We start from the raw sequence: 21,980 nt of genomic DNA on the forward strand, positions 1-21,980 counted from the left end.
CTGTGCACCCAGAAACCGCAAAACGCAAACATGCGACAATGCATATGCGGTCTCAGCCTTGTGCACTATGGCTATGTCCCTTGGACTGTGTCTGAGAGTGGTTTCCGTCAGTGAGAGAGCACTCTGTGTTCAAAGCTGACTGTGCGTTTGATGCGCAAAATAGCGTTGCATCGCAAACTGATGACATTGGTGATGCTGCTCCAACCTTGCACACTAAGTACGGTAGTAGTGGGATCTGTATGAGAGAGAGCTCTCTGTATTACACGGTTGGCGCTATGGTGGCTGTCAGCCATCTGTGATGGATTAGAAATGGAGGGGGGTACAATGGGATCTGTGATGCCAAGCCATACGCCATGTAGCGCTATGCTATCACTGAGCATGCGCAGTTGGCTGTATTACTGCAGTCGGGACAGTATTGTATTCTATTGCATTTCCATCTCTGGCTGGCGCATGCCCTGTAGGAAGGTTGCGATGGGATTTCTGGCGCATGCCCAGTGGGCCGAGAGTCATACACAGTGCATCAGGTCCCTTCCCCCAAAGCAAGCCAAGAGCCTCACATTACCATAATAAAGGAAGCTTTGTTAATCCATTTACTGTAAGCAGTCAGCTCTACCCTAGTGTCCTGAAAAATGCTACGAATTGTCACCATTGCCAAAGACACCATCCCCCGTCTGCTAGGACAACTAGTGTGCCGCTATGAATGTGCCTGTACTGAATATTCAAAACTGACGGTGCCGTACAATTTAGCACCACAGAGTAGTGAATTCATAACTGCAGAAACTGTTAGTGAAACTACTGTCTAGAATGTGAGACAGGCCTCTGCATCACAAACTGTGCGCCCAGAAACCGCAAAACGCAAACATGCGACAACGCATATGCAGTCTCAGCCTTGTGCACTATGGCTACGTCCCTTGGACTGTGTCTGAGAGTGGTTTCCGTCTGTGAAAGAGCGCTCTGTGTTCAAAACTGACTGTGCGTTTGATGCGCAAAATAGCGTTGCATCGCAAACTGATGACATTGGTGATGCTGCTCCAACCTTGCACACTAAGTACGGTAGTAGTGGGATCTGTATGAGAGAGAGCTCTCTGTATTACACGGTTGGCGCTATGGTGGCTGTCAGCCATCTGCGATGGATTAGAAATGGAGGGGGGTACAATGGGAGCTGTGGCACCAAGCCATACGCCATGTAGCGCTATGCTATCACTGAGCATGCGCAGTTGGCTGTATTACTGCAGTCGGTACAGTATTGTATTCTGTTGCATTTCCTTCTCTGGCGGGCGCATGCCCAGTAGGAGGGTTGCGATGGGATTTCTGGTGCATGCACAGTGGGCCGAGAGTCATACACAGTGCATCAGGTCCCTTCCCCCAAAGCAAGCCAAGAGCCTCACATTACCATAATAAAGGAAGCTTTGTTAATCCATTTACTGTAAGCAGTAAGCTTTGCCCTAGTGTCCTGAAAAATGCTACGAATTGTCACCATTGCCAAAGACACCATCCCCCGTCAGCTAGGACAACTAGTGTGCCGCTATGAATGTGCCTGTACTGAATATTCAAAACTGACGGTTCCGTACAATTTAGCACCACAGAGTAGTGAATTCATAACTGCAGAAACTGTTAGTGAAACTACTGTCTAGAATGTGAGACAGGCCTCTGCATCACAAACTGTGCGCCCAGAAACCGCAAAATGCAAACATGTGACAACGCATATGCGGTCTCAGCCTTGTGCACTATGGCTACGTCCCTTGGACTGTGTCTGAGAGTGGTTTCCGTCTGTGAGAGAGCGCTCTGTGTTCAAAACTGACTGTGCGTTTGATGCGCAAAATAGCGTTGCATCGCAAACTGATGACATTGGTGATGCTGCTCCAACCTTGCACACTAAGTACGGTAGTAGTTGGATCTGTATGAGAGAGAGCTCTCTGTATTACATGGTTGGCGCTATGGTGGCTGTCAGCCATCTGCGATGGATTAGAAATGGAGGGGGGTACAATGGGATCTGTGGCACCAAGCCATACGCCATGTAGCGCTATGCTATCACTGAGCATGCGCAGTTGGCTGTATTACTGCAGTCGGTACAGTATTGTATTCTGTTGCATTTCCATCTCTGGCGGGCGCATGCCCAGTAGGAGGGTTGCGATGGGATTTCTGGTGCATGCACAGTGGGCCGAGAGTCATACACAGTGCATCAGGTCCCTTCCCCCAAAGCAAGCCAAGAGCCTCACATTACCATAATAAAGGAAGCTTTGTTAATCCATTTACTGTAAGCAGTAAGCTTTGCCCTAGTGTCCTGAAAAATGCTACGAATTGTCACCATTGCCAAAGACACCATCCCCCGTCTGCTAGGACAACTAGTGTGCCGCTATGAATGTGCCTGTACTGAATATTCAAAACTGACGGTGCTGTACAATTTAGCACCACAGAATAGTGATTTCATAACTGCTATCACTGAGCATGCGCAGATGGCTGTATTACTGCAGTCGGTACAGTATTTGTACTCTAGTGTAATGCTGTTGCATTTCCATCTATGGCGGGCGCATGCCCAGTAGGAGGACGCCGTGCGTCGTGCGAAGTACGACGTGCGTCACTGGCTAGTCAAAATGGCTTCTATGAGGGCAAGACGCTACTCGTCCGGCGAGCTCTTTGTGTTGGTTAAGTGGCGGGACCAAGCGTTCGCCACTAACAAAGACAAAGAGCTCACCTACAGAAGTGCAAGCCGTGAGATACACAGGCTATACGGCCTGCGCCGCAACGTTCGCTCACTGCAGCGCAGGTGGTCGGACCTGCTGAGGAGGGATAGGCCTCGCCTACAGCGCATCCGGAGGCATATAAGGCGAAGTAAGTACAGCATTGCTGTATAATCACATGAATTACAGTATACTGTACAATAACGAACACAGTACAATGCACGACTCTGACATACTCTACATTACTGTACACTGCACTGTAGGGTGTTGGATAGTACAGTATCTGACGATGACTGACAGTTGTTAACACATACTGACATGACTGGCAGACATTTGATTGACAGGCTGATTAAATCTACAGTACTGTACATGGACTAAAGAGTTACACACTATTGGTCGACATGGCTTGTTTGATTAATAAACCTACAGTAACAAAAGGCAAGTTGATTGATCCACAATTCTAATCTCTGTCGACCAAATCTATGTTAACCTACAGTACTGTGCACACTATTTTTCTGTGCTGGCCCTGCCCTCTTTAAGTCTGACATTATTACTGTACGTCATGCACAGATTCAGGGGTCTCCAATCAGCTCCCAGCTGTCATCTCACAGGCTGTGTTTGAAAAATGAAATTTGGGAGCTGATTGGCTGGTATCTTTTCACTTCTCACTCTGTGCCCCATTTACAAACGAACGGAAATTCCAGGGGGAAATTTTATTTGGTATCATTGTGATACAAATGAAAATTCCACTGGTACTGTATTTATTCATACTGTACGTACCCCTACGGCGAGGTCTCGCAAAGTCCTCAGCGGGGTCCTCCGCTTGGTTCGGGCTCCAGTGTCATGTGCATGTGCCATCTTGTACAGCTCGTGGGGTGGCGACAGTGCAACCCACATAGCCTACAGTTTGTGTGACGTTGCACCACTTGGTCAAACAGTACTTTACTGGACTGTATATTTTTTTATATACAGGACTATACAGTACCATACTGTTTTATGTTGGGCCCAATGCCAGCTTCACAGACTACAGTAGTTTTTGTACTACAGTATACTGTATTGGTTTGTTTTTTAATCAATAGCTAATTCCCTAAGGCCATCTATAGTACTGTACCGTAATCCCTCTCCAATTTGGAATAGAGGTCTGAACTCTTGTTTTCAAATTCTCCTTAATGACGACATGTATTTTTCCCCACAGGGCGAGAAGCCCCCCCTGCCCCTGTCTACATTGCAGACGTCTGTACAACCCGGGTTCGAAACCAGGAAGCTTAATAATGAAGCTTTTCATTATTATTAGACAGTGAAGGTTACACTTTTTATTTTTAATATTATTACACAGTCAGTGTAATAATAACACACTTTCTCTGTGTGTGAATCATGACCTGGTACTGTACAGTATGATATTCCATACTGTACGCCATGGTGTACAGTACATAGCCATAGCGCTACAAGGGTATGGCTATGGCGCAGCACCACTGGCAATGCATTGCAACCCAGCCACTGGGCACAAGCCAGAGATCCTATTTGTACCGTAACCCATCAGAACTGGCTATAAGTTACCACAACGCAAACTGTGCTGACATTGACGTAATTTTGCGGTTTAAACGCCGAGTCAGTTTGAACTATAGAGACCCCTCTCTTATACACAGTCAACTATCAGTTACTAAACATATTAAATTACTAATGTTACCAAGTCTAAGACAGCATTTTCATTGACGCAAGTTTGCGCTCTGCATCTGCCCTACAAACTGCTGTTAGTCCACTACTGTAGCACCTTATGTACTGTAGTAATGAATTTACTATTGTGTATACTGTGTGGTACTGTAAGTCTCGGACAGTGCAGAATGGCACTAGTGTGAAAATTCAACAGTACTGTTAGCAATACAGACAACTGGGCATGCGCCATAAAATAGCGCTACTTAATGTATGGCTTGGCTCCACTGGACATGGGGCACACATTCCATTGTGATTAAAATCCGACCACTGGGCACGCGCAGACATTGACGCAATTTTGTGGTTTAAACGCGCAGTCAGTTTGATATACAGAAACCAGTCTCTTTAACAGGGCCCATTGCCACTTGATGGTCATAATAAATCACTATAATGTCCACGTTCATGTCAGCACCGGCATTGACTCAAGTTTGCGTTCTAAGGTACAGTACTGTATGTACAATAATAAAAATCCTAGTTTCGCTGTTTGACTCCCGAAGCACTGGGCAGACATGCGCTCCACATGTACTGTATTGAATACTGAATATTTTAAGTGAAGATTTTAAAAATAAATTAAAAAAACTTACTGTATTTTCAAGGTCTCGAACCCACGGAACAAGAAGAGAGGAGAAGCAGTGAGACTAGGCATTAGACCGCTAGGCCACATGCTTCACCCATTACTAGAGTTCTGTAGTTTGTAAAGTCTAATGTCTAAGCTTCTGTCAAACAATCATCGGCCGGTGATACAGAACATACCGTACGGTACATTGGAAAGTGACACCTGGTGGGCAAAATGTTGTATTACACTTAATGAAATCACACGCATGCGCTATGTAGTTTAGGAAAAGTGACACCTGGTGGGCAAAATGTTGTATTACACTTAATGAAATCAGACGCATGCGTTTTTTCACTAATAAACTTTCTTTGTGGCGCGACTCATGGCGTGGTGTGTGGCGTGCCATGTGTGGCATGAGAGATAGCGCTGTGATGCCACGTTATAGCTGGGCACATCAGTATTACAGAGCAACAACTCACATACAATTTGGCACATGGTGACGAGGTCAGTATCCTGACCACTAGGACTCTGGCAATCAGAATGCCATTGTTGGAATCCCGACACTTGTCAGAATCCTGGCACTGGCATCCTGACCGCCAGATTCCCAAAGGCAAGTAGAAGGGTTGGGGGAAAGCATTACGGTAAGGGGGGAGGGTTAGGTTTAGGGTGCAGGAAGGGGGAGGTTAGGTTTAAGCACAAGGGGGTGGTAAGGGTTAGGCACCGGGAAGGGAGGGTTAGGTTATCCTGGACTCATCCCACTCCTTCAAACCACATATCCAGAACCTTTCACAGTCCTTTTGTTTTTATCTCAAAAATATTTCTAAGATCAGACCCTATCTCACCCTGGATGCTACAAAAACCCTCATACACTCACTGGTCATCTCCAGATTGGACTACTGTAACCTCCTCCTATCTGGCCTCCCCAAATCCCATCTCTCTCCTCTCCAGTCTATCCTTAATGCTGCTGCATGGCTTATATTCCTCTCCAAACGCTCTACATCTGCCTCCCCTCTCCTACAAGCCCTCCACTGGCTCCGCTTACCTTTTAGAACCCAATTTAAGGTTCTCACGCTCACTTACTAAGCCCTCACCCAATCTTCCCCCATATACATCTCTGATCTCATCTCCCTTCACTCTCCTCTCCACTCTCTTCGTTCAACTAATGCACGCCGTCTTTCATGCCAGCTGATTACTTCCTCCCACTCCCTCCTCCAAGATTTTACTTGCACTGCTCCCCACCTCTGGAACTCTCTCCCACTACCCATCAGACTCTCCACCTCTTTGCAATCCTTCAAACGGGCTCTCAAGACCCATTATTTCATCAAAGCCTTCCAGCTGTCATTCTAACTCCCTGATACATACACCTTCCTCCCCTTCCTTTTAGAATGTAAGCTCTTATGAGCAGGGCCCTCTAACCTCTTGTACTTCTCTCTACTTTAGTTTCATCTACTTCTTACTCACCACTAGGGCACCTAACACTTGGCTGCTTATGCTCTGTTGCTTATCTGGGTGTTATGGTCACTAATGTAGCAATATATATTACCCATGTCCTGGTCCTGTATTGTATTGTTCTGTAAGTCGCTTGTCTACAACTTGTTTATGTGCTTTGTAAGGCACTGTGGAACATTTGTGGCGCCATATAAATAAATGATAATAATAATAATAAAGGGTGCAGGAAGGGGGAGGTTAGGTTTAGGCACTAGGGGGAAGGTAAGGGTTAGGCACTGGGAAGGGAGGGTTAGGTTCATGGTAAGGAGAGGGGGAGGGTTAGGAGACTGACCAACAAAGTATTGATAATCTAACCCTGTCAGGATGCCAGCATCAAGATTCTGACTGCTGGGATCCTGAATGCCATCATCACATACCCAACCTGGCACATGCCTCCACTAAATCAATAATAATTTATGGATTAAACACAGATTTCACAATGCAGAATATATTTTTATATAAAAAAAATATTGTTTAACTTTATAGCAAAACATACTTGCCTTAATATATTAAAAATGTTTAAATAGTTATAAAAAAATAAAAGTCCTGAGGTAGGGGGATTATCTTATTGAGAATGGCCATCTCTCTGAGGGGGAAATTTACTAAATATTGGTTTGGTCAAAACACTGAGGTTTTTTTGGTGGCTTTGCCACTGCTTTAATTATATGTCAATGTCTTAAAGGTTAAAACACTGATAAACCATCATATAATAGAAATTATCCAGTGCAGATTGCTCTTTCAATTCCAGTAAGATACAAATCATTACATTTACTTAGCATTGGTTTTGGAAACTGCCAAAAACCTGCTGGCAAAACATAATACATAAATTAATAGCTAGTGTGTAGGCTGCTATGTTGTGTTTGTAAAAAGAGAAAACACCATGTACTAAGCTGTGCCTGGTCGAAAAGTTGTGTTTTTACTAGACAACAAAAAGCATAACAGCAGCAGGCACATGCAGCAATGTAACAGCACGCAAAAATAACCTGTGCTAGCCAGCCACCTAAATGCCCAATGTGATGATGTTGCACACATGATGTCATTATGTTGCATAGAAGGGGTTGGGCCGGCCAATCAGATCAACTGTAGAGACTGCAGTGCCTTTCTGGAACATCTAAAGGATGCTCTGGTAGTGCTGTAGAAGTGATCCTGGCTACATGATGTTGTTTCAGGCACTTTACTAGCTAGTAGCAAGTGCCATGGGGCAGCAACAGAGAGCCCTGCATACTGTGCGGTGGTACTGGTTGCACACCCCTAGTTACAGCATTGGGCACAGCCTAATTTCTTTAGGAGGTGAGAAAAATTAAAATCTATGTCTGATGGAGATGTCATACACTTGTTTCACCTCAACATGCTGATTGTATGAGCTCGCCAAACAGAACAAGCTGTTATGTTTATTTTATTTTTTGCCATTGGATCCTTCCAGTCAATTAATTATCAAGTTGTTGGAATTACCCTACCCTCATAAGTCCATCATCTGTCCAAGATACTGGTTGTCCTGAAGAGTGTCTCACATTCCTCAATCTGCTTCCCCATCCATGAGTCACAATGATATGAGTTAAAGGTAGCATTGTATATTCTTACAAGAATGCCTATTGTTGAAGAAGCTAGAAACTCCTCACATATGGGCTAATAACACCTTGTCAAAGGGCAGAAATTTACATCAACTGCCATCATACCCAATCCATAGATGTTCAAGAGGTGTGTGATGCAAAGGTCACCATAACAAATATTGTCAAAGGCTTCCCTGTGTCATGTTATGATGCCTACATAGTAAGCCAATCATCCCTACATGGCAAGTTTGAATGCCAGAGGGATGACTTCTGGGTGTATCATAGATGACATTATTGGACAGGTATGTTTGTTCTTTGCATATAAAAATCTGTATGCTAATGTTTTTAGTTGTCCCCACACAGATGACTCAGACTATGGATGTCACTCCTGACTACATACACCTTTGATGCAGGTGTCAACTCTTGCTGTTCATCAATATAATGGGGCTCAAAAAGCCACTAGATATGTGATAGAGCAAACATTTGGACTATTTAGAACAAGGTGCAGCTGTTTTTATACAGTAAGTCTGATGGTGTGTTCCTCTATAGTCATGCAAATATATCTTATTTTTGGTTTGTTGCTGTACATTGTCTTGCATAACAACAACCTTCCAATTAGATATTGTAGTATATAGTGACTCTGCAGTAGTCTTTGTACAATCTGTTGCATTTTGGAGGTAGGTTAAGACATTGATTAACATCTACTTATTTTGTAAGTATTGTTGATATGGATTTGGAATACTCATTTGTGTTTTTTTTGTGTGCTCATAATGCATTGCTCCAATAAGTGCATATTTCATTTAGAAATGTATTTGTTTTGGTGAAAAGAAAACCAAATGCAACAAAACATTGAAAACAACAATGTTTTTCATGGCAACAAATTTAAAAAAAGCTAAAGTCTATATATGTACGAAGGCTTGGACAAAAATTGTTATTAACATGCCCTTAAGAAGGAATACATTTTATTTTTTAAGCAATTAATAAAAATGAAACAAACAATTGTTACATATAAATGTAAATTAAGTGTTATTCTTTTCATCTTTTTTAAACAGAGTAATGGGAGACAGTATTTTTAGATATATCTCCCATGTCCTGCTTAGTTTCTAAGATAATACCTAGAACAACATACAAATTGTGAGCTTGAAGATGGGGTGTTGCTGGTGGACTCTGTCTAAATTGGTAATTTAGCTATCATGGGGGTTTAAGTACACTAAATTACTATTTAACTCTCTATCTCAGTTATGTATACCACCTAACCCTGCAGATATTTAAATTTACTCAGAATGTACTGTATTGCCTGAACAAAAATAAATTACGTTCTAACATCATTAGAATTAGAAAGTAAGTGATATATCTGCCTCATTTGTGCCATCATTTGTTGTTCTTCCTACTTTGCATTGCCATAAATTTAGTTTGTGTGTTTTGAAAAATTCTGCCACCTCCAGCCTCAGATCCCTTGTGGAGGGTTGTCTTTGTTCAATAACCTTAAAAACAGGAACATTTATTTTCAAGTTCTGGTGACCTAAATAAATAAAATAGTACATCCAAGGTTCACCCAAAGAGGCAGCCACACAATACCAAGAAAGGGGCCACCTAATTCCCAAGAGACAATACTGTATATTTCAAAACAAGTTTAATTATGCTAGGTGAAAATGATAATTTAATAAAATGTATTTTTACACTCTTACATACAATGGAATATTTCCTAAAATTCCTTAAAATGTTTTTCACAATCAGCATTGATATAATTACATGTATGAACAAAAACTCTATTCTCATATCAACAAGTATACACATTCAGATATACTGTATGAAATATGAAAGGGTGAGCCTCCAAAGGTGCATTATACTTAAAAACTATGTATATTTCTTTATTCCATATACTTAAATAAAATAGCATAATGTACTTCATATCAGAACCATAGCAGCAAAAGTATGTCAAGATTTAAGTACTACAATTGGATTTACTTCGTACCAGAACTCCAATAGAACTGGCATGTCTCAAAGATAAGTTTGAGTCATAGATAGTTCCCAGGATGAGATGACTGTACAAGCAAATCTGTCTAAAAGACTCTGTGCCAATGCATTCAACTCCAAGAGTTATTTTCAAGATGCCTTGCTTTTTAATGAATCTATACAAATATAAAAGCCAACATAAAATAATGTACCAACAATAGGAATACACACATTACATTAATTTAGGTATCAATATAACTATATTGGTTTTTCAAGAAAAAGCCTCATATTTGGATGTTGCAAAGACATGCATTTATGTTAACCATAGAATACATTTGGTATACACATTAGTGCTTAGACATAGCTGGAAATTGAGGCAACCTCCCCAATGGACCAGCAACATATTTTTTATAGTACCTATATAGAATTTTTTAAGGCCAACATCAACATTTCCTAGCTATATTTTAGTGTAAATTGTGGCAGTCAACTTTATACACCTTAGGAGCCACAATAGATGGCCCTATAGTCTTCAAAACACACACAGATTACTTTAATGTAACAAATAAGTACAAACAATATATTTAAATACATAAAGAGCACATATATAATCTGTAATATCAGCAGCCAAAATGTGGCAAAAAGAAATATCCCAATGGCTAAAGTATAAAATGTGTTGGGCAGGTTTCTAAAAGTTAATTTGCATAGACACTGTGGCAGTATCAGCAAATGTGGTGATACTAAGCAATGGATTCTATGTGGGGTTGGAGGGATCCACCCACACAGGGTAGTTAAACTAAGTTTTGTCACACCTAGAGGCTGCCATGTGGAGAGAGTCAATGTGTGAGCTGATGAGAAGGCAGACCAGTCATTCTGCCATTGGAAACAGTCTAAATGGGACTGTAGCAGCCAGATAGCCCAGTGAAGCTAAGCCAAGCCATTGGGGTCCAGGGAGGCCCGAGTCCAGATCTGCAGGAGGCAGGGAGGACCACAAACCACTCAGACTGTGTCACATTGAAGCAGCTAAGCTGCAGGCTAACGAAGCAAGTATCCATACCTGCAGGAGGCAGGGAGGACAACAAGAGAAATGTTATGTGAAAGCCAGGCTGGAGACTGTGATAGACTCTGCAAGAAGCAGAGAGAGACTTTGCACTTTTTTGTAGACTAGCTTCTCAAGGTTAGTCAGGGGCAAAGAAGTGAGTCAGTGCCCTAAATGGGGCTAGGCATTTGTTGTTTTCTTTCTACAGCATGCTGACAGTAAAGCACTTATCTTTTATTTATACCTGAAAAGATGTTTGGGCCCCGATTGAGCACCTTAGACACTGTACCACTGACACCCATTTACCAGCTATTTACCCCACCACATTACAACACATATACCCCATTATATCTTGTTAAAGAATGAACCAGCACTTTATAGAAGAAAAATCACAAGATTACAACATCTTCTTTTTGTTCCTGAAAGTTGTTTCAACTAACTTCTGGTTGGTTTTCCTCGGCGGCATGCAAATTCAAGTGTCTTCTACAAGGGACTTATCTACAGTATGAATGCAAGAATCTGTCCCTCTTTATTAAGTAAGCTGCAAAAATGTCCCCTTTTCTGTGGAAAACTACTTATATTTTCAATTAAGCATTACCCATTTATTTGTGTTTATTTCACAATTTTCAGTCTTTATCACATTCTCTACTTTGCAATTTTACTATTATGCTTATTTTATGACATGTAAAATGCTGTTTAGTAAACATGCCACTGTGTACAGCAGGGAAAGAAAATGCATGTTTTGCTGCTTGTGGCTTTGTGTAAGCAAACTGCCTCGACAGAGCTGCAAGCAGCAAAATGCGCATCTGCATTCCCTGCAGTACACAGTGGCATGTTTCACAATTGTATGCACTGAGATTATACTGTTTAGTTTAAAAGTAGTAATTAGGTTGCTAAGCCTGTGAGGGCAGCATTTAGACAGTGACTATCAATGCATGTGTGTGTGATATTGGTGAACTGTTGCACATATTAGCATGCTATTTCTTCTATTGGTTTACTATTAGACACAGATGCATGTCCTGTTAATGCTGCTTACCTTGCTGGAAAATTAAATACATATCAGAACCTATGTGGCATAGATATTTTAATATAAAGGATATGATACTTTAACCCTTCATTATGTAAATTTCTAGTTATGTAAATATCAACAATATCAAAATGTTAACTCATTATATGTAAATACTGTATGAGGTATATCATACCAGTGTAATATACATCATATACCTAATTTATTGCGCTAAGACTATTCTACAGGTGGGTAATATCCTAGCTGCAATTAATTACAGATTCTTAATTCTTTCAGCAAGTGTTATAATACTTCTCTTTTTATACTTTTCATTTTGGGAACCCACAATTGTCCTAAAGTCTACACCCTCCCACATTATTCTAAGTGAGTCATTTATGGTTGGTAACATTGGGTCCCGAATGTAGCACAGTGTAGTTACCTATTCTAAATGTCAAACAAAGATGCAAAGAAATAATCTGGCAAAAAAACAAACATCTAAATAATGAAACTGACGAATATACAGTTTGTATAAACAACCTAATATAACTGATGATTATATGTCTACCCATATTATTTTAAGCTATTTAGAGACAGTCCTACTTATTTCTGCATAAGGGACTCATATAATAAAAGTTACATATTAAGAAGTTCGCCACAAAAGACAACACTTTTCTTTCTCTTTTGTTAAAATTGTCTATATTAGCTGTCAGTGGTACAACAGGTCCCCCTCACATGATGTTTAGGAGTCATATAGCTATACTTCAATCTAAGTGATTACAGGGGACTTTTTGAATGATAAAACACAATCCCCTGTGCAGTCGGTATACTACTTTGCATTCAATGTATACCATATGTTACTTAGAGATGAAAGTTTTGTTTTTTACCGAGTCGAACCAAGGAATGTCTCAGTTATTCCAGCCAAATTTAGCTCCCAAAACAAGGCAAAAGATCATAATCCCATAAATGTTGTATTTTGTCATATTTTGTATTGCATATAAGTCCCTACCTGTCATATTCCAATTCTACTTCTACTTCCTATTCCTCCCTAAAGCAGCTCTGCCCAATGAAAGTTGTACAAAAACATTTATTTGTTTTTGAATTTTGCCCACAGCTAGCTTTTATTTTTATACTGCAATATACATCATATAGCGCAAGACGCTTGCTGCCACTGATATGCTCTGAGAGAAGTAACACATCATATTTTTGAAAATAATTTTCCATTTTATTTACATCTCATATACAGCAAATAAGCATTTCATTGTGTACTAGAGATGCTGGGATGAGACTTTCACCACATGGGAAAATGGTTTTACACAGGTGCAAAGTTGCAGATGGTGCACAACAGATCTCGGCATGAAGATAAGCCACGGCTGCTGCATCTGAGCCCTTTTTACACAGATTCAGACTCAGTCACACACAGATGTACAAATGACACACAACAAATTGGTCAGTGCAAACTTACCTCCTTTTTGTTATTCCTCCCAAGGAGAAGTCCGGGAAGGAGAAGCAAATGGGTGGCGATGGGGGGTGGAGACTGACTTTTTGTGTCATTTAGCACAGAATTTTAGTGGATACTGCATATTTAAATAGGGACGGGGCCAAATACATGATTCTTATAGAATCGTGTCATTAAACTTCGCCCCATACTCTCAGACCGTCAATCCCCAGGAAAATTCTCCCCATTCTGCCCACTTCACTAGGAAATGGGCAGGATGTGGGAGAAGTGCCTACTCTTCCAGGGTTGAAGAGGGTACCTAAAAAATTGGGAGCCTCATGCAGATTCCAGGAGAGGAGGCAAATATGGTGCAGACTAGCAATGTAGTTTTGATGCTCCAAGTTGTTTCATTTATGTGAATAAGCCACACATTTTGAGCGACTTGGTTTCCCGAGAGGAGCTATTTGGCAAACTGAAGTCACAGTGTTAAAAGACACATATGTACATGGTTTTACCAAGGAGCAAAGTGAATTATTTTTTTTGCTTTGCTTGCTACTCTGAATCTGTCCCACTGTCTTCACAATTGTATTTTGGAAATTATATGGAGCAGGAGCAAAAAGTAAGAAAATATTAAATATTCAATGTAAAGATGCAAAATTATATATCAACTACTCACAGAGTACTACAGTATATCATTTGGATTGCTTCATCTGGTGAAGGCAGAAAACTATGATCAACCATTTGAATGTATTTATTAATTTAGTACAAATGTGAAAATACCAATAGCAACCAATTAGCAATAAGTGCAAGTTAAACAAATATTTGATATGAGTGAACACATACATGTTTTGAACTCAGTAGTAAATAACTCTTGTGTATCACATATGCTGAGCAGAGGAGAGGACCTCATTAGACTGTGGCTTAAGCAATATAATCATATAAAACATTTTAAAATGAAGTATATTGCAATCTTACTTTGTTTCTATTGACTTTAAAACATATAACAAGTTTGATGATTTCTCTGAGTTTGATGATGTCAATAACTCCTAAATATTTCTAAAAAGTAAATGAAATGTGATGCCATTTAATTAATAAGTGAATGCAATTTTCTTTCTGATACCTGTGGATGGTATCTTCAATGAGAGATTGTAGTTTAGTGTCTGCCCCTGTGCCAAAAGCACTGCTGTGTTTGATGGCAGGTGACCACAGGTTGTCTGCTCAGCAAAGATAAGGAAGGTTTGTCTGGAAAGGATGGATTTAAGGGGAATAGATGCAACTACTGATGGTATCTAAATCATAAGAGCATAAATCTTTAGGTTTATTTCCAGTTCAAAAATCATGCCTTTTTACACTACGCACATAAACTATTAAAACATTTACAGATTGCCATGTGCATTAGTTTAGTGATATTTGTGTATAAAAACTGAATTCATAGTTACAACATAAATTCCAAATGCAATATTTATTTACATCTCGGCATGTGCAGGAGCTGCACTGTGCATGTGCTGGTCTGTTTCTGCAATGTCAGTCACAGTGCTCCAAAGCTGCAACATGATTGACATGCGGCTGGCATTTTGGGGTGGTTACAGGGTGGTGAAATAGAGAGTTCCGATAAACGGGGGTGTGTCTGTCCCATTTTCTGAGTATACCAAAGCAAGTGATTGCATCCTTGAATGCACCAATATATTTGCAGATATATTGGGCATTAGCTGTGCTGCACAGCCAATACGATATGTCTGTGAACAACATCATTCACAGACATATCGCCGATACACACCAGCCGACATGCCCACTATACAGTATATCATCCATTCAACTGAATGGACGATATGTTGGCCATTGTGTACCCAGCAATATACACCTTTGAATGACCAGATTGATAGTGCTCCTTCATACTATCAAACTCATTCTCTAAGGGAAAATACTGCCAATCATCCCATGTTACAGCATAGGTTTTAAGCATGATAAAAGCTCTCTTTCTAAGCTCTTCAATGCCTGATGATAATTTTCTAAACATAAGAAGGAAAAAGTAACCCTAACAGAACACTGGACACAAATGTGCAGTACCACACCACCCAGTCACACCAAAACAAAAAATCTACTATACCATTATCAATGCCAGGGAAATGCTTGGTGCAATAAATAAAGTTATGCTGAAAACATCAGAACAGAAGCCTATGCAACAGATGCAATTCAAAGATACAAAATGACTTCTGGTCGTTAATTGCCTGGACTACCTCCAGGTCATCACATCAGAAAATAATTTTCTGGTCCTACAAATAGGGGCCACCATAATTACATTGCTACTATAATTTAAAAAAAATGCTTCAACATCAGCAAATTAGCAGTAAGCCCCTAAAACATCCACACATTTCAACCACAGGGGTCACAACCCACTCAGTACCTAAGTACTGTAGGCCCCAAAACCCATTGATCCCACAGAATCAGGAAAGAGCTGATATAGAGGATTAAAAATGAGAGAGGAACAAATCTGCACCCTACTAAAGATCAATGAAAAAAGAAACCACACCTATAGGTCATCTCTTGGCAACTGAATATGATGATGAGGCTTGGAAACCCCTACCATCACCTTAACAACTTACAGTACATATGAAAAAATAAACCAAAGAGGATAATGGTCTGTCTTGACAAATTTTGGATACCTAATCCCTGATCAGAGTGTAAGTACTGTTTAAACAGGAAATCCTTACATACCTATAAAGCCACCTTGTGCCCTTCCCTTTCCTTTAGTTAACACACAGCTATCAATAACAATTCCATTTCAAAATGTCCAAGTTCAATATGGCCAAAGTTGTTTGCATTCCACCAATCTCACATGAGGATATAATATGTCTTTCACTATATTCAAACCAGATATGATGAAAACATTATTGCCACCACTCCTCTGCTTGCATTCCACTGATGTTTTGATTGCTAACCAAAGATAATGTTGCTAACGGGCCGCCATCTTAGTAATTAAACTTTTAAAATTTCATATATTAAAACCCATTCTTTACAGCTCTTATGGCTGTGTTTATCATCATTCTCTCACAAAAGGATTTAGAGGGAGATTCACATGTGGGCATAGTGAAATAGGTATTAAAAACATTTACATTTAAAAATAAAAAATAAGTATTACAAAATAAATAACAAGATGATTATTTGATTTAAAATTCAGTTTAAAAACCTCTTTAACCCAAACTATCAAATTAATTAATTATTGTTGACACCAGAATATCATCAAGTTTTGAATGTCGACATGGACATTAGGTTAACAACCAATATGTCAATCTACACTTAGGTGTTACATGGTTTAAATGTCAAAATGTTTAGAAGGTCGACACCAGAATGCAGACTTATTTTTTTTGCTAATTTAGCCTAACCCTAAACCTAAATCTAACCATAACCCTAAAAATCAACAAAAAACATGCCATCATTCTGATATCGACATGTTAAATTTCAACATTCTGAATGTGTCAACATTTTAACCATGTTGACCAAATTGTATGTTGACATATTGGTTGTCGTCCGAAAGTCCACATCAATATTCTGAATGTTGACCTTTTAAACATTGACTAACTGACCATATACCATTTAGCCCTTAAAGCACTAAAGTTTTTAATGTAAAGATCCAGTACATTTCAGCTTGATCTAGCACTGCAGCTTTCCAAAAACTTTATTTTTCCAAGTAGCAAAGACTGACTTGAAATTTTATTTAATTTATCTCTCTTTACATCTATGACATGTTTTAATTTGTGAAGAGAATTTGTGCAAGTCCAAACATTTTTTAAAAATATATACATGCTGAGAAAATCGAGCATCCTACCTGTCTGTTCTACATATAACAGACTGCATTTGCACTCCAAAACATACACGAATCCCGATGCTGGTATCCTGACAAGGTTACAATGCTGACACCTAAAGGTAAGTACTGCTAACCTAACCCCACCCTTAACCCTAACCTTCCCTCTCCGATGCCTAAACCTAACCTCCCTCCCTCATGCCTAAACCTAACCCTTCCTCCCTGCACCCTAAATCTATCCTCCTGATAGTATTGTCTGTTTTGCAATTATTCTTGCTATATACTTTTTCAACAATAGGAGTCACCAGGCCCTTCTGAGATGAACTGCAGTTCTGTTTCCTGCCAGAAGTGTTGCTGTTTGGACTTTGCTAGAGAACAGGTGCCTGGTGACATATATTAATTAGCAAGCATAGAGTACACCTGTCAGATGGCTTTTTAGTCTGCCTGAGGCCAGCATTCATTGCTGGTCATTTTGTGTTGTTTCCTGTGATTAGGCTCCTGTACCAGCTCCTGTTTTGGTTTCTTGGACTTCCAAACTATGTTTCCTGCCTGGACTGCTGTCTCTGTATTATGGTACACTCCATGTCAGTTCTGACTCCCTGTGCCTGATATCTGCCATTACCTGCCATTATTACCTGTGTATTTTTGGACTCTTGTTACTTCATTATATTCTGTTCACTGATCAAGTACCATATTATCTGCTGTTAACTGCCATTTAACCTGGTACTTCCTAGTAAGATTACATCCTGCTCCTTTACCTGGTAATTATCTTCAGTACCTGCAAATCTAGCAAATGACGTTCCAGTAATCAAGGATTCTTAATATGTGCATACCTGATTGTTTTATGATTTTCAAGTGTTTCTGCAATACCAGCCACTGTGTATCTTGATTACTGTTATCTATTATCCAGCCACACCCAAGTGGAATTCCCTGTGCTGCTCATGTGAGGCATACAATAAATATCTTAAGTTTCGTTACTACATCTCATGAAGTTGTGTTTCTGGTATACTCCAGGGGTTAATTCTAGAGATGTGCACTGACCCTCGTGTATTGGGTTTGGTTTTGGATCTGGATCCATCCTAGTTTTGGATCTGGATTGGTTTTGCCAAAACATCACCTCTGTTTTTGTTTTCGTGTTTTTGGATGTGGATTTTTTTTTTAAAAATCATAAAAATACCTACAGTATAATTAACCTCAACAAGATTTATTTCCAGTAATTTTGACCACCTCACAATATTATTCGCTTCATCTAGTTAAGGCCAAAAGATTGCATCCAGCTAGCTGGCTGACTAAGCAAAGTGACACTAACATGTGGCAATTCAGCTGCTAATTTCCAACATGGATAGTGTGTTATACAGTGTGGGTTGGATACACCAATAGTGCACTTACTGTGACAGCAGTGTCGGCCGAGCGGGGTTACTGATGGTGTCCTCAGTACGTGGAATGGCAGTGTTGCAGTGATGGCAGTGTCCTCAGTGAAGGGTACCGGTGATGTTGGCAGTGCGGGGGTGCCAATGGTGTCTTTAATTCAGGTTTGCTGGCTGTGTCGGTAGTATGGGGGTTGCTGGCAGTGTCCTCAGTACATGGAATGGCAGTGCTGGCAGTGTGCTCAGTGAAGGGTGCTTGGCAGAGCGGTAGTGCCAGCGGCGTCCTCAGTGCAGGTTTGTTGACTGTCAGCAGTGCAGGGGTGTTCTCAATGCAGGGTGCCAGCGGTGTCCTCAGTGTATGTGTGCTGACAGTGTTGGCGGTGCTGGTGGTGTCCTCAGTGTGTTAATGTCGGCAGAGTGGGGGTCGCTGATGGTGTCCTCAGTATAGTGGTGCTGGCAGCGGTGGTGTCAGCAGCGGGAGATGCTGCCAGGGGGGGTGCCAGAGGTTTCGGCAGTGGGGTGTCGGATTGCCCCGGATCCCCGAAATTCGGGTGGGTTTGGATCTCTGCGATCCAAACCCGCTCATCTCAAGTTAATTCATAACACCTCCACTCTTAGACCATTCTTTATATAAACAGATATACTGTATCAAATCTGCAACTTGTAAGCATTTTACTTTGAGAGGATATGGTGTGGTGATTCCTAAGGACTAAAGATCTTTCTGTATCTCATATCAAGTTTCTATCCAATAAGGACATCATTTAAAGGTTTTTGTTTAAACAGCGGTATCTTTTTTCCCATTTGACACTTTGCAAGCAGACGAGCTGGACATAGTGGTCTGTTTAGACTTTTCAGTGTTCAGATTACCTTGAAAGTTTTAATTCATACCCTATTGCCAGATACCCTGCACACTCATGAGCCTGTTCTAAAGTTCACTAGTGTGAATAGAGTGGACATTACCATAATCTAAGAGGATTGTTTGCTCATTTTCACTGCAACATTATTGCATTGTCTTTATTTTTATTTTTCAAATATGATAAGTAAATTAACTTTTATCCCAGTATTGCATGCATTTTATTAAGTTTCATTTGGGCTTGCATACAGGTAGACCCTCTTTCTCTACAACACAAGTATTCTCTGAAGGATTTATCACTTATCAATAACACATCACTGCAGGAACAGGCTGCAGGTACTTTTTAGGTTTCAGATTGTATGTATAGTTAGGTAAGGATGCCTAAATGGTTGTTCAGCAGATTTCATCAATATAGAGCTCAGTGCGCATGATTAACCCATTTCTAAGTATGTGTGATATATCTGGAACACTGGAGTGCCATTTATGTGTTCTCCTTTTTTAAACCAAATTGTTAATTGAGAGTCAATAGTCTTTTATTTTGCACATTTTAGGCTGCCAGATCTCGGTTGTGCATATGTGAATGTTGCAAAAAAGGAAGATTGACCATCATTATTGGTGTAAAGACAGACCAACATGAATTCTTGGTTAAAGATTTTGCATTGTATCAATATACCTCCAGCCACACTACAGTAAGTGGTACCGAATCCACCTCTGAAAGAGTCTATGGGAGAGCAGTACTGCAGCCTTGCTATTATTGCTATAGTACACAAAATAATAAAGTAATAAAGTAATAAAAGCTACTACTTTATACTTGAGGGCAGTACTTGTTCTAAAATTAGTGAACATGGGGCCTGATTCAGAGCCGGACATTCTGAACGAGCGCCCGCTCTGAATCAGGGCATTTTTTTTTTTTGGTGCGTCCTCCTGGACGCTCGCATAGCTGTGGGTTACCACCCACAGCTTAACTGAGCGTCCATGATGATGGTCAAGACCATTGCAAACCATCGGGCTTGCGACGAGACCCTACGGTAGGGTCTCGCTGCCGCAAGCCCTGGAGTTATTTTGGCTCTATCAGAGCCAAAATCACTCCCACTGACATCACTAGTGATGTCAGTGGGGCTGGACCCAGATAGTAGGCATGCCCATGGGAATGCCTCCGTCTGGGCAGCCACGCCCCCATCACACACCATCGACAGCACGCCCCCTTTGGTGCGAGACCCCGAGCGACGGCTTCCCCGTCGCTCGTCGGGTCTCACGCATGCGCACGACAGAGCCGCCTCCATCGTGCGCATGCACATTAGGGTACCATCGACCCGCTTGCGAGCATCCTGCACTCGCGAGCGGGTCTGAATGAGACCCTTGGGTCGGGTACAGAATCCTGATGGTCAGAATGCAGATTATCTGAATCCCAACAGTGGCATCCAAATGGTCAAAAACCAGATGAATTATGGTAAGTATTTTAAGCCTCCCTCTAAAGGACCCCATACATCAGCAATTGATTGCAGCAATCGTGCAATCTGCAATCGATTGTGTATAAAAACCTTTCCCTTTTTCAATCGATTGCAGATTGCAGAATTGCCACAATTGATTGAAAAAGGGCAAGATTTTTATATACAATCAATTGCTGATGTATGGGAGCCTTTTCCCTACCCACCCCTTCCACAGCCTAACTCTAACCCACCGCCCTTGCAGTCTAACCCTAACAAACCCATCCCACATCCTAACCCTAGCACTAATCCTAACCCATCTAACCTTAACCCTTATACTTACTATCGTGATATGTTAGGTTTGAGACCGTCAGAATGCATCTGTTAGTATAGGGACCATCGTCACTCTGACAGTTTGTCCAGACTACATCCTGTGGATTTAGAGAACTCAACAATGGGTAAGGAAGAAAAGCTAAATATAGATTATGACAAGTAGGTCTCAGCTGGGGACAGCAACAGTACCGACCGTGCCTGTAGACAAGTTATATTGGAGACTAGAACATGTAAATCTAACCTAAAAACATTAGCAACAATGCTTAAGCAACCATATAACATTTGAAACATATGAATATAACACCACTACTTTAATATTTCAGTAAATACTAGCATGGAACTACTGACTAGATGAAGCCCACAAGCAGAGCAGTGGACATAAAAAAGGGTTGACCTACTGTATTCAGTAGTCAGTCAGTGACAAGAAGAACAAAAAACAAAGGATGTATTGAAAGTGAAAGTACTATGAGGGATCTCACAGTGAAGTGAAAGGCAGGCCAGATCACAATTCAAGGTGGCCAACCTAAATCCACAGACACAGAGTATGATATATCATTGTGTACCAACCAGCCTTTGAAGTTTTACCTCTCTTATAGCCCATCATTATTTTTGAATTTTGCAAAGATTTTATGCTTGCATTCATATTCACAATTGGCCACAGCTTCTTGGTGGTACTGTTGATGAAATTACTAGCAGTTTTGTATTTATTGAAAAACAACATGGTGTTGGTTTTACTTGCAGATTTGTACAAAGGTCAAGACAAATCAGTGCATCACCAGCAGT

This window comes from Taudactylus pleione, unplaced genomic scaffold, assembly GCF_031769625.1.
Source record: "Taudactylus pleione unplaced genomic scaffold, aTauple2 ptg000007l, whole genome shotgun sequence".
In the NCBI taxonomy this organism is placed as follows: domain Eukaryota; kingdom Metazoa; phylum Chordata; class Amphibia; order Anura; family Myobatrachidae; genus Taudactylus; species Taudactylus pleione.